Source organism: Lathyrus oleraceus, chromosome 7, assembly GCF_024323335.1.
Source record: "Lathyrus oleraceus cultivar Zhongwan6 chromosome 7, CAAS_Psat_ZW6_1.0, whole genome shotgun sequence".
Taxonomy (NCBI): Eukaryota; Viridiplantae; Streptophyta; class Magnoliopsida; order Fabales; family Fabaceae; genus Lathyrus; species Lathyrus oleraceus.
Genome location: NC_066585.1, coordinates 419874181 through 419888148, shown reverse-complemented (window position 1 = coordinate 419888148; position 13968 = coordinate 419874181). Strand labels below are relative to the sequence as shown.

General features: G+C 35.7%; 1 long non-coding RNA gene across 7 annotated transcripts; it reads right to left on the bottom strand.

The window, feature by feature from the left end:
* Positions 1-8067: 8067 nt before the first annotated feature.
* On the bottom strand, positions 8068-13755 carry LOC127103007 (uncharacterized). Of its 7 annotated transcripts, none has more exons than XR_007794737.1 (4): positions 13505-13755; positions 13186-13348; positions 13025-13091; positions 8068-12948 (listed from the first exon to the last, which is right to left on the bottom strand). It is a non-coding gene; the product is annotated as an uncharacterized LOC127103007 (long non-coding RNA). The 7 variants fall into 7 exon arrangements; XR_007794741.1 differs by having other exon boundaries at positions 13025-13086; XR_007794736.1 differs by having other exon boundaries at positions 8068-10995; positions 11093-13091; positions 13505-13754.
* Positions 13756-13968: the final 213 nt, after the last annotated feature.

The following is a 13968-nucleotide window of genomic DNA, read 5'->3' as shown; positions in this document are numbered from 1 at the left end:
CAGCAATCTTTTCCTGGGAAACATGTAAACCTTTACACAATTCAACACACGGATTAGAGCATCGAGATAAAATATAATTGAAGGTTACACCATAAAATAAACACAACAATCATGAACTCAGACCACATGATGCAGAATTATAATAACTCATGATTAGACAAACATAAGATAGAACAGCAAAAAAATGAAACAGCCACTGTCCCGTTCGCCCCTGCTTCGCCTAGCGAAGGTCTAGCGAGTATTCGCTACTGGCTCGCTTAGCGATGTGCTAGCGAGCGGCTGCTGGTTTTTGAACATGATATCGGTACAATCTCAACCAATTTTATGCCTTATGGATCTCATTACTGCAATTATACGATTAATCATTTAAGGTATGCATGGTATATATTAAAGTTCACATGCCAAGCTTAAGGTATTTCATAAATCCAATCATAAAGTCATATGCAAATTAAGAATATAAAACAATGATAGCAATGTAAACCTGTTAGCAGCTGAGTTGTGACTTCGAATCGGCCAATCGGATTGAATTGGGCGGAGGTAGAACTTGGTGCCGCCGAGTTCCTTCCAGGTTTGCCTCCAATGAGTATCAGGGTTTGCTTGCTAGGGTTCTCCTTTCGTCGTTTTTCGTTCTCCTTTTCATTACTGGAGTGTTGGTATTTATAATGCTCTTTTTTGTGACCTAATGGGCTCAGAATGAAGCCCGAAATTTCCTGTTGTCTGTCAGCTTCACTAGGTGAGCTGGTAGCGAACGTGTAGCGAACGTTCGCTAGGCGAGCGTGTAGCGAACGTTCGCTAGGCGAGCGTGTAGCGAACAGGCCAGTTTGGGCCATTTTCTGGATTGGGCCATTCGTGAGCTGGGCCTTCGTTCCTTTAAGATCAGTGTCATAAAAATGAGTCGGAGTGCCCTGAAAAATGTCTTAAAATATTAATGGGCAAATTTTGGGGTATGACATAGGTCTTTGTGCTATAATCATTTTTAGTTATAGTGGATTAAATCCTTGTTTATAAGGCGAAATCACCTTGGCAGGGGGATTGGAGGTATATTTGTTAACAACGAACCAATATAAAAATAATAGTTTCATTATTTTTATTCTTTGTTTTCTATTTTTTACGTTGGGTTGAAAAAGTTTTCATTTTTAGAAACTCAATTCAAATCCCCCTTTCTTGTGTTTCTTGTCACCTTCAATACTTCTTTCCTTCAAGGCTCTCAACTTGCATGGATCCCATGAGATCCATATGAAGTAGCTCAAGCACACAAGTGGCAGTAATACGTTGGACATTCTTATGTGACATGTTGGTCTGCTTCCTTATCTAAAAATCACCACATGTTTTGCCTTCTTCGATCTTGAGATAAAGTAGGACAATAATATCCTTCACATAGACAATGTTCCACATACTTCTGAGATTTAACTGCCCAAGTTTTCTATTCCACAACTCAATTTCGCTAGTTTGGGAAATTAGACAAGACTAAGGCTAATTCTTACCATACGGTGGCAACATGTAGTAGTAGTTTGTAAATCAGGATCCCTTTATTTATTAAGCGTGGTTTTTGTCTGTGGCTATGCATTCAACTCTGTTGTATTTAACATATAAATCTTGATCACAAATTTTACTAATGCTAATAAGATGAGTTGTGAGACCATCAACTAGTAACACACCATTAAGGTAAGGAAGACCAAGATAGTGTAACTTCACTTTACCAACAATTTTCCCATTGGCACCATCATTGAATGTGACATAATTGTTAGAATAAGATTTAATGTCCTTCAGATAATTTTTTTCTCCAGTCACTTGTCTAGAATAACCACTATCAAAGTACCAATATTCATACGATGAGAACCTTAGAGAGGTATAGGCAATATGGCCCTGTATATTAGGATTGGCATGCCAAAATTATTGAGGATGCACATCAGACTCAACCTTCCATTAAGGATGTGATTGATTATGGTATGATGTCATTCCATATAGTTTGTAGTAGTAAGGTCGTATGTGACCACATCGACCATAATAGTGACATGCCCAAGAGAATCTAGTATGAAACTTAGAACATTTGTCAAGATGATTGGGAGATTGTTGTAACTTATAACCAGCATTATGAATTATGTTTTCCGAACATGTGTAACAAACATATTATTTGAATTGGATGAATCACCAGTATACTCAAATTCCTTTCGTGTCTTTTGATGATTTGCCTACACCTAGAATTTCCTCAAGGTTCTCAGTTCCAAAATCCAACTTGCGAACAAATTTTTTCATACCTTACAGTTTAGAATTTAGATGGACAACTTCTTCCTTCAACTACGAAAGTTTTTTTTTTACAACACGAGATTCTTTAGCCTATTTGAGGTACATTGTCTTGCAGGCTTCAGCAAATGCATTATTAGATAAGTCATCATCACTAGTATCACCATTACCATTAGCCATTCCTGAATTTGATCTTATACGAGTAGAGAATGCCACCATATTGTTTGCTTGATGATATTCACTTTCTTCATTTGACTCATCATCAGAGAAAGTGGAATTGTAGACCTTTTGCTTTCTAATAAAATGTGGACATTCAACCTTAAAATGTCCAAAACATTCACAATTATAACATTGCATTCCCTTTCCCTTGTTTCATTTTTCTTTATCTTTTCCTTTACGCCATAAATTATCAAGTTTTGAGTTCTGAAGTTGATTTTTTTGACATTAGTAGAGACATTACTCATGAACCTTATATCAAGTCTTCTCACGACCTTGCTAAAGCTCTTAGCTAGAATGGAAGTGGACTCAAACAAATTTTCATTAGCATCACATTCTATTAGTCATCACAATCTTTGATATATACTTTGAGTGCCATACCCTTACCTTTTTTCTCGGATTTGTCATCAATGACCATATCAAATGTGAGTAAGAATCCAATTAATTCATCAACTTCCATTATGGAAAAATCTTGAGCTTCTTCAATGGATGTAACCTTCAAGTCAAACCTCTTGGGAAGAGATCTTAGATTTTTTCTTGCAAATTTTAATTTAGACATCTTTTCACTAAGAGCAAAGGATTTGTTAGCAATGTCACAAAGTTAGATATTGAATTCATATATAGTTTTGTCCTCATGCATCTTCAAGTTTTCAAATTTTGGCAACTTCAATAGTCTCTCAAGCCTCCTTATCACTAATTCAAGTGTTAATGATACTCTAGATCTTATTATCAACTCCATTATATTTGACATTAAGAGCACGAGAGTTTCCAAGCTCAACTTCATATTTAGCAGTTGACCAATCTTTTTCAAGCTTTACAAATTCCATGTTGTCTTCAGTTGTGATCTTCGGTGGCGTCCATCCATTTATGATTGCTTTCTAGTTCTTGTTGTCCAGGGACTTAAGAAAAATAACCACATGAGCCTTCCAATTGTTATAAATAGAACCATCATGAATTGGTGGACGATTAACATATCCTCCTTCTTTGGTAATTAAAATTCTATTCGGTCACCAAAAAGATATTCCACACAATTTTGAGACAATGTGTGAGATAATATGATTTAAAAGGAAAAAAGAACACATAAAAAAATTAAATAACATAGATAATTGGTAACCTAATACGGTGCAACATCACTTACGTCAAGAAGGCTTTAGTCCAATGAAAGGAAATTCACTAGTTCAAGTAGTTAATAATATACGATAGTCTCATATGAACTATCCTAGTTCATTGACCTTTTCCTAAAACTTCCAGTGAATTTCAACCCAAACTTCCATTGAATATGAGATCCATTCACTTTGACTCAAACACTCCCTCAAGTGTTTGTAAGAAAATAATAATATGTGGTGTGATTCAAATCACAATTATAGACCAAATACTACATCCTTCTAAAATAAGAAAGACCCTCAATAATAGAGTATTACAACAAAAATACAAAGACTCACTAAAATAAGGTACACAAAAGACTTCAAAAATCATGGTCTTCAAACAAGGAGAGTCATCCCCCTAAATAAGAAAAACAATCCATCTGAAAAGCCTAATATGTTAGATTAAAAAATAGATTAAATCCTAGAAACAACAAATCAAATCTTCTTTATTAAAACCAAATCCAAATCTATTTTAATTAAATCACATCCAATTAAAATCTTCTTCCAAATATATGATTTAAAGATATTATTCACATTAACTTGATTTTAAATAGTTCTTTTAAATGCAATCTTTGCATGCTTCTAAAAGAACTAAAAACAAAAAAGTATTGAAATATAATATAAAGCAAATCAGCGAGTGCACGTCAGAGTTAATCAAACAGAGAATGCATGCTAGATTTAGATAGAGACATGATGGCTCACAACAAGTCAAAACATACTACTTAACATCTTGCCTGCAGAAAATATTCAATCAACTGTAATAACACATAGTTTTATAACATTTCAACCTAACAAATGCTTGAAGTATCTAATAGCAAGGCAACCCGCTTCGTCTAAAGAAACCTCCAAGATGTTGGGAGTATCCAATCGTAAGGCAATATGCTTTATCTGGAGCAACCTCCTATATGTTAGGGTATACATTCACCAATAAAAAAAGGTTTATAGCACATAAAAATAGATTAATGGACATACTATTTCTGTCACAATGAGAGTAATCATTACAATATCATAAGTTTATTATCATATGTGAAAATCTCCGTGTTAGGTCTCAGTTGTCAACTAAATCAAATCATAAATTAATTCTCCTGATTACTCAGATGGGAGGAAACATTAAAATAAAATAAAATAATATAATTACAAAATAAAGATTCATTGCTGAAACAATCATGAAGTTTTACATAAATCACGTGTTTAGGGAAGAATCATCTGATGAGAACCTAATCTAAGAGAACTAGCCACTATTCCGTAAAGGACTCATAACTTTAACAGTTCAAAAGCAAAAAATAAATATTTACAATGATTTGGAATGATCCCTAATGGTCTCCTTTATTTCCCCCCTCCTTTGTACAATGCCTTAAACTCGCTAAACTTGAAACTCTAATGACTAAACACATTTTTTAATTTATAGATTTTTTTTTAAAATAGAAGATTGTGCCAGACCTATACTTTACCGCGACGTTATTGGATACTTAATCTAATTTTCAACTATGGAAGAATGTTTAATCGTGTTTCAGGAATACTTTATGTAGCCTTTATTTTCATTTAAAAGTTAATAGCCCCACTATGGGATCTGATAGCCTTGATAATGACTATCTTTTGCAATCAAGTAAGATTTTTTCTCACTATTTTTCGTTCTTTTATAATCCAAGTTAGACATTTGTTTCTTCATTAAGGTTGTTTCCTTAGAAGTTATATTTCTTTTGCCTATGGATTCACCTTAATCAGACTTACAAAACTTCATATATAATCAAAATACTTCACAAAGTAAAAATGAGTTGTACCTATGCACCATTGTTTTGCGACTACTAAGTTTTTCTTCTATTCTTCATGTGTTAGTCCTATCCATGCTTTGTCATCGTAATTTTCACATAAAAATACAATGAAATTTCTTTGGTTAGGATGATTTGGACTTGGGTTGGTATTATCCACAAATCTTCGAAATCTTTATTAAAATCTACAAAACTTAAATGCATTAACAGTAAAAGAATATAAAAATATAAAAATTAACTTTAAAACAATAGTATGACTAACTATCATCAATAACATTATATGTATTATTCTCATGATGAGTCATTCTAATATAAATATTAGTCCTAATATTTATACCATTGTGAAAACTTAATAACTCTTTATCCATGATTAGCGATATGCGATCATCAATATATTCATATAATAGTCTATATGCTTTAATGATATTCCACTTCACAATAAAACTTGACTACTGATTGTTTACAAATCATGTCCTTATATTTAATATGATCTCACGATTAAGTCGTATTTAATGTTTCATCAAATAGACTAACTATTCAATAGGTTTTTTTACTTTGAAAAAAAACATAACACAAAAATGTCTTATTAATAATAAAGATTAAATATATTTTTAGTCCCTATAAATAATCCAAAATTCGGTTTTAGTCCCTATAAATTTTTTCTTTAAAGAATGATCCTCCTAAATTTTTATTTCACAATTTTGATCTCTATCCTTTATTTGGTCTAACGGTAACTGACGTGACACGCCACACCATTTAAAGTCAACATCATAGTTGACCGTAAGAAAAAGAGTTAGATTGCGGAGTTCAGAAACCTCCCTAAATTCCTTCGAATATGGTAAAGTATTTGTTGTTGAAGTTGTAACATATGATGAATGTATAGTTCTCAGTTTCCTTTTTTTTTTCTATGGGGTTTATAACATAAACACCAAGTTGCTGAAGAAGAAAGTATTCGTGCAAATGATTTGTTGATGAATTGAAAGTTACAGAAAATAAAATTGTTTATGCAAATGATGTGTTGAGACGGGCAACCATGAAAATGCTCCGAAGCTATTTGAAAATTATTTATGCAAATGATGTGTTGAAACGGGCAACCATGAAAATGCTCCGAAGCTATTTGATGAAATGTCCGCGAGAAAAGTTTCAATGAGAATGCTAAAAAAAAAAGTCTAAGGTAGCAATTAGTTTTTTTATAGGCAAAATTACATCGGATGTCATTTAAGTTATTTTTTATAACAAGTTGGTCTTTTAAGTTTTTGTTATAACAATTTTTTTAAGCTATCAAACATGTGCATAATTTTTCTTTTTTAACAGAATGAATGTGTTAATTGTGAATGCAATTATTTTGTGTGGTATGAAAATAATAAAGTACAATCAAAAATACAATAGTCACCATTTCTACATGTTCAAAATATAAAAATAATGTAAAAATCACTTTAAAGAACTAAATTGTTATAGATTTTGTTTTAAAAATAAACTTAAAATAAAATAACTTAAAGGACATTGGGTATAATTTTGAGTTTTTTATATTTAGCAATATTGTAGCAACATGGTTGCTGTCTCTTGTTACCTTAGACTAATAATCACATTGCTTGGGAGAATGATGCACAAAAAATTCACATGTAACTAAAAAGAACCAATACCTACAATTAGGAATCTTAGATGTTACTAGTACTGGTGTCTGGTAGTACTGAAATTGAAATTGCTTTCACTTTCACCGCTAAATTCAACTCCAGTGGGACCACCTCCCACAATCACACAATGCAAAAGCCTTTTCTTTTCCTGTGCATGGTAAACCTCACCGAGAAAATTTGCATGTTCATGAACTCCATGAATTCCAAAAGTGGTTGGTTATGCTCCTAATGCAATTACTAGTTTATCATAGGATACTGTAAACTTCCAAGGATCTAGTGTATGTGTTCCTTCAGTTACAGTCTCACATTGCACCTTCAAAACAATGTGCCAGACTCTACCAAATTAAGCTACATTTAACATAATTTCAGCTAATATTAGCATCACACCCTTTTGTTTATTGTAGTTTACAGGAGTAAGAGCCTTTGAAGAAGACTGAAAAAAGAGCAATAAAAACCAGAAAAGATATAATGCTTCATTCTCAATTTTAATACGAACAACATGATGTTTTATGCAAAGTAAGATACATAAAGCCGTACCCACAACAGTACTAAGGCTATGCTAGGCATTTTTTATACATGAAATCTAGATTTTCAAAAAATTTCAAGTAAACTATTAGGAAGCAGTTTGGAGTCAATAAGTCAAATAACTATGGAAAACTTTGGCTTGCTGGATAACTGCATTTTCTTTTTTAGCTGCAAAAATTTGGTGATAGAATATGATTTTGTAAGAATGTCAGCCAGCTGATGTTTTGATATACAGTGTTGAATGGAAATCCCTCCATCATTTTCAGCTTCCCCTTATATAATTGTATATGATATGCACTTTTTTAATTATGAAAAACAAGATTATTTTCATACTGTCATACCCCGATTTTGACCCTGAAAATTTTTCCCCATCGATCACTCGTTTGCATTATTTCTTCATTCACCTTCATATCCTTCATTCACGTTCATATTTACTATTTCATATTTTTACATTTTTTCACATTTTTAAAATTTTCATTCATATTTCTTCATTACATTGGAAAATTTTCCACTTCATATTCAAAGATTCCCACATAATCATTCATATTTCAATCATTCATTCATGACCAAGGACCTTCTCACATTCATTCAATCATGTTCATCCATGCATAAAATCAGAATATGGCTAATCTTGGAGGACAAGTAGCAAGTATTCAATGTGATAGTGCAAGTCATGTTGATCGAATGGCTTCCACTAATCAGATAAATGAATATTGTGAAAGAGCTCAAACTAGTCAATCTGCAGTGTCATCTGCTCAAGGACCATCCAGACATTTTGCGATGATACAGAGTTCGGCAGAATTATTACACCAGTCAGCAGTTGTAGAAAGCCCATCATCAACTGTAAAAATTGTAGATAATACTCTGGAATCAAATATTGGCAAACCTCGAACTACTCCAAGAAGAAATAGGAAAAAAGAGAAATAAAAATAAAAGCGCCCTTATTGACAGTGCAGTTGGAGAGTCCCTCAAGCCAATTATGCATGCGGCCTCCACCATTATTATTTCTGAAGGTGAGGTGGCAATATGCGATAGGTCTTTTGATAGTCCTACCATTTAGAATGTCAAACATGACGCATCAATAGGTAATGACACTCTTGCTTCAAATTCAAACCTTAGTTGTTCTCTTAATAGACTTACTAAGGAGAACACCTCTACTGGGAACATTGAAGAAGGGACTGTTGACAATCTTGCTGAAAGTTGCAATAGTCCAGGTTCTCAGTGTTCATTGCCAAATGAAAGGAAATTATCGTCTTCTGAATTAAATACTTGCGATATAGAATGTGAAGCTACAACGCCGCCTGTACTTGCATTGGAGGATGGTAGTTTCTCCAGCAATGAGAATACCTGTTCTTTGAACCCAACAGGTGCTGACAAAGCTAATGTAAAGTCAAATATTCATGACAAACCGATTCGAGAAGTTAATGTGGAAGAATTTGGCAAGTTAAGAGAGAGAGAGAGATAGATGTCTATTTGATAGTAGAAGTTCTGCTTTCTCAAAATGCAGTCCATATGAATGGCCTGGTATACCTTCTATCTATTTTCCATCTTTTAACTCACATCTCCCTCCCGCGACAGACAGATTGCATCTGGATGTTGGGCGCAATTGGCATAATCACATCTGCCAACCATTTGTTCCCACATTACAGCAAACAAGAAATATACCAGTTGAAAGTGGATGCAACCAAATCCTGTCTCAATCAATTCCTATGAGTTTTGACTGGCCACTTGTTTTTCGCGGTGATGTGACCCCATCACCAAATTGTAATTATGACTCCAGTTACATATCTAGGCGGCAATGTAAATTTTCAAAAGGATTGGCTGTTCAAAGCATGCATGCTGATACAACAACTCCTGATAATGCGAAGAAATTACATCCTGGGATATCTTCTAGCATAATTACCGAGCTAACAGACTACAATGCTGCTCTTTCACAGCAGAGGAAAAAGTGACAGATTCCTGCGACTTTGGCTCCTGTTGATGCTCTAGAGACATATACCCAGATATCTAGTCACCCCTTTCACAAAACTGACAAACAAGGCATTATATCTCTTGATATCCTTCATTCTAAGGACTTAATTGCAACCGGCACGACAAAAGGACTGGCTTTTCTTCATCACGGTTTCATACCTCACATCATTCATAGGGATGTGAAAGCCAACAACATTTTACTAAACGAGGATTTTGAGCCAAAAGTCGCCGACTTTGGACTTGCAAGATTGATCAGTGCTTGTGAAACTCATATCTCTACGGATATTGCTGGAACATTCGGCTACATTCCACCGAAGTATGGACAGAGTGGAAGATCAACAACAAGAGGCGATGTCTACAGTTTCGGTGTCATTTTGCTTGAACTGGTGACTGGAAAAGAACCGACAGGACCAGATTTCAAAGAGATTGAAGGCGGAAACTTGGAGGATAGGCTAGACACAATGGTGCAGCCTCGTCTTACCGATGCATTATCCAATCGCAAGGTTGATGCCGCTCAAGATTTGCGTGGAATTCTCATTAGAATATGAAGATTTAAGTCTTTGGAATCTCAATATTCAAAGGTACATCTGAAACCAATTAAACAACTTTGGGAAGACTTTGAATCAAGAGAACGGGCTAATAAGTCTGCAAATGAGAAGGATGAAATGGAGAGAACATCAAGTGTTGGAAATTTTCAGTCTGTTTCATCTACAATATCGTTCTCCAATTGGTTACCAAGTTTTTATGATGAGCTACTACTTTATCTTGAACAAGAATGGAAATGGTGTATGGTTTCTTTTCCAGAAGATTATAAAGCTCTAGGCCCGAGGTTGAAATCCTCAATGACTTCTCCTTGAATGTCCCTGCCGTGAAAAACCATAGCTTTAGTCGGTAGCAGTGGCTATGGCGAGAGTACTGTTGTTTCTCTTATTGAGAGATTCTACAACCACACCATCCAGTATTATCCCAGCTACACCTTGTAAGGCCATTGAGTGTACAGACGGCAAAGGTGAACCTGTCAAAAGCCTTGAACCTATGTCAACCCCATTGGGATATGTGTCAACTCCATCCAGGCTGATGTCTGCCACACCTGCCTTGAAGCCACCTAAAAGGCATTTAATGACCCCTGAAGACAATTCTGCAAGATCACCGGACAAGTTGGTTAAGCGCCCACCTTCATCGAGGTCATCAAGGTCATTGAAATTTGACACTCCAATGATGCTAGCAGGTTATCAAGATCCTTGAAATTTGACACTCCAGTGAAAAATGTAAATGTTGCTAGCAGTTTGTCGACGGATAATGACATTTTTGATATCCTACCACAAGCTAAGAATCGCAAGTATTTTCTGAAGAATTTGGACAAGAAATTTGATTTCAAGGCTTTGCATGACACTTTTTCTACTGTTGGACACATCCTGTTTTACGAAATGGCTACCGTTGGTTCTGGCCAGTCTAAAGGTTTTAGCTTTGCCCAACATGAGAATGTTGAACCTGCAAAGAATGCAAATTGATGAGTTAAACGGAATGTTGATCAATGATAAACAGTTACACAATCTCACGTCAATGCCGGTTTAATTTCTGAACCGACCATGGTGCTTAGAGACCTCAGAGAAACTCAATGCGGTGTAATATCATCCTGCAATAATAGTTCATTTTCAAACCACCAAACACGTCAAATCCTAGAATATAAGAAGGAAGAAAATAGCATGGGAACAACCATTCAGGTTTCATTCAACCAAGTATTGATAATGATGCAACCGCGTTTTTGCCGACGAGTTCTGTTGGCGATCCGATGATTTTCAAAGCTACTCTTCTGATATAATCTCAAGAATAAACAACTCAACACAGGACTTTGGTCTTTCTCTTCATTCATTCCAAGACAATTCAGAACAGGTTTCATGATTAATAATTCGCCCGCGTCATTTCTAGGCCAAGGTTCGGCCTTTTCCGCCCATAGGGGGACCTTTCAGTCCAGTATTTCGCCATCGCTTCGTCCTTGAAATGATATTCCAATGGCGGATTCGTCTTTCAATCATCATAATCAAAAATCTCATCAGCCTATTCACCATAGTTCGATGTTTGGGAGCAGGTTTTTGTCTGGCTTTGACAGGTTTCGGTATTCCTGCTAGAATTCAAGGAGAGGATGAGAACCACAGAGTTGGCTCGGAACAACCATTGTCGTCTTCTAATTCTCATTATCAACCAGAAACGTGAACTGCATAATGCTGCAATCTTCATTTTCTATCAGGGGCATTGTGTACCAGATATGAAAACATGGGAAGATTATGAAGGACAGAAACAACTGAACAGTGAGGTGGTTTTCTCTGACACTCAATCCAACAGTGGGACTGTAATGCACGAAGCACAAAGCAACAATGCTCTGAAAACTCTTTGGTCAGCCATGAAGTTGCTTAATGTTGAATTTAGAAGTATCTTAGTAGAGTCCTCACGCTGCCTAGCTGCAATATTTCTTTCCATTAAAGAGAATAGGGAGGTGGCTGCTAATGCTAGAGATGCATTATTCTCTCTAGTTGCACTAGCTAGCTTTTCAGTTTTGGAAATAGCGGAGCTGGCAACATGTTTTGTGGCAAATCTTTTATTGGGTAGTTGAAATGGCAGGGAAAGCTATTGTTGAGGAAGTTATTTTTCCTGCTACCAGAGTATTGCGTGATGGCACAAGATTTGGAAAGTACATGCAGCAAGAGCAATTTCTCGCCTTTTGCATTTTAGGGAAGTTGATTGTGCTGTAAATGATTGTGTGAACCGTGCTGGCACTGTTCTTGCATTAGTCTCCTCTTTAGACTCTTCTATCAACGAATCTGTTTCCACATCAGAGGCTCTAGAAGCACTTGCCATTCTTTCCAGGTCAGAAGAGACTGGTGCAAATGTTAAACTAGCATGTGCAATTTTAGCCGAATTCCCTCAAAACATAATCCCAATAGTACTGTGCATTGTTAATTCAACGTCGTCATTGCAAGGTAAAACATTTGAGATTTTATCTCGATTGTGTAAAGATTTGCCTCTGTAATATCAGCTTTTAAGTATACACCTGGCTCCCGTGTCAGTGGTCTACACCCTCCGCTGAGAAGGCTACTAAGAAGCTGAAAGAGTTATGGAATCAACGAATGTAAACACTTGTGTCGAAAAATCGAATAAATTATCAGTTGATAAGGCTGCAAGTGTGGTGCAAACATTTGATTCTTGTGCCGACTCTGAGTTTGAATACGGTGAAATTGAGTTAGCTCACATGTTGTCGCAGCAGTGGAAGAAGCTGAGTGAATCAAACGAGATGATAGATGAAAACTGGCTTCGGTTTTATTGGCCGAAAATTCTTCAAGTTGTCAATACAATTCACGAGGAACGTATTGTGCACTCTAACTTGAAGCCTGCTAACTTTCTCCAAGCCAAGGAAGCAGAACAAGCCGTCCGCTTTGCTTCATAAATCTGTGATGAAGAAGGAGTTTAGGAGGATGGCTAAGGCTGTTCAAAACCAGTGGCAGATAACTACTACAGGCCTGACCTCAAGAAGGTTGCTCTTGCAAGGTTGAGTGTGGTTAACAGAAGCCTCAAAGTTGCAAGAAACTTCACTGCAGTAAAATCACAATAACTTAGTAAGGCAGCAAAGGTTCACAAGCAACAAAATAAAACATTTTTACAGAAGAAGTACAAGGTACATATTACCTTTTTCAGAATAAACACCAAAACAGGGTAGACAAACTGGCAGCACCAAAAGCACTTCCAAGTCCAACACCCCTTTGGTCTCAGCGGCCAATTCAAAAGACCCTAGCAGTGTGACTATAAAAGGGAGGCCATTGTTCACTAACAGGGGGAGAGCTGAAAAACCCTAGTTTTAGGAGAACATTAGCGGCCACCATTCAGAAAAGAAGAGGAGAAGATTAGCGGCTACTGTTAAAGAGCTGAAAAAACCCTAATTTTGAAGAGGATTGGCGGCTACCATTCAGAAAAGAAAAGGAGAGAGTTGAAGGCAACGCTTACTCACATTCGTCGGTCGAGCTCGCCGCAACCGGTTAGCTTCCTTTCCAAGCTTTATTTCCATGTTTCGATTATGCTTTGAACTTCATGTTTGATTTAGCAACACCGCTGCCTGTTTGATTGTGATGTTAACTTGCTGTTAAGACTTTGATTTTCAAAATGGAAAGGAAACTGAGCTTGGTCATTCGTCGTTACATGTTTTCAACATGAGTTTTGGTTATTCGTAGTTACTGTTTTCAACTTCGTGTTTTATTTAAAAGGTTTGGTGCGTCTTTTGTTATATTATATATTAGTTTTTGAAACTATATAACAAGGATGTTTATCTGGTTGAGTAGGTAAAGAGGTGCTTTGGTAAACTCTAGATTCTGGATTCAATCCTTGGTTTTCAACATTTCTCATTTTTAACATACTTTCTATTTTTTACTAGTTTTTATTATTATTACCATTTTTTTATTATTATTTTAAACCTTT